Genomic DNA, 1,039 nt, shown 5'->3' with positions numbered 1-1,039 from the left:
AGGTGGTGTGGTATTACGACTTCTAAAATAGAATGAGTACATATAATAGCAGAAGAATTATAATATGCTAGGAGCCTTGAAGAATAGGGGAAATAAAAATCGCGAGATAAAAGCGCAACGCTCAAGGAACGAGTTAACTTGCGTTCTAAGAAAACCATAACTATCAAGCATAAGATAACAGAAGTAGGAATAGAGTGCCAAAGATACAAAATAACAAGCTCCTGACTCAGCCTGCGAAGTCAAGAATGGCCGGAGAATATTTACACATATATACATACATATCCAAAACCCAAAAGTACATATACACAATCCTACCTCTCCATAAACCTCTAAGAGGATCAAAAAGAATAAGTCATGCGGAGAGAAAGCTAAGTACATATATATACATCATAGCATAACAAAATATCCCAGTAACCACTCCGCTTCAAGAGTCCAGATGCCTAACGAGATGCCTCTCGACCTGCATCTGAAAAACAACAACATAGTATGGAATGAGAACCGGAGGTTCTCAGTATGGTAAAGGTGCCACACATATAATATATAAGGTCCTGAGAATGCCAGAGGCAATCCTAGAACGCCGACACTCAGATTATAGAGCTTAAAGTATTAAACAGAAGCCATAAAAGGTGGTTTACTAAGGATATTTAGACCTAACTTAACTTAACCTTAAATCTAAATCCCAGTTTGCCATTCCTCCATACCTCCAACTCCATCATGCATTTCACAGACAGATAGACAAATAAAGGCAAACACAAGAAGGTTACAACTACTGCAGATAACAAATACACATTTAGCATGGCAAATACAGATAGGCACACCCAATTAGAGCACAAGCAAGTAATTCAAGTAATATGCATATGATGCATGCCTGTCCTATGGCTGATGAGGCTCATCTGTCGGTTATCCAGCCAACCCGACAAGTCTGAATTGTACTTAGACTGTCCCCCGACGTGCATCCCCAAGAGTCTATGCATAGTTTTTTCTCAAATAATCAATAATACTCAATGGGGGTAACATTCCCGGGAATTTATATAGTGCC

This window comes from Arachis ipaensis, chromosome B09 (assembly GCF_000816755.2).
Source record: "Arachis ipaensis cultivar K30076 chromosome B09, Araip1.1, whole genome shotgun sequence".
NCBI lineage: Eukaryota > Viridiplantae > Streptophyta > Magnoliopsida > Fabales > Fabaceae > Arachis > Arachis ipaensis.
This window is presented reverse-complemented; position numbering follows the sequence as displayed.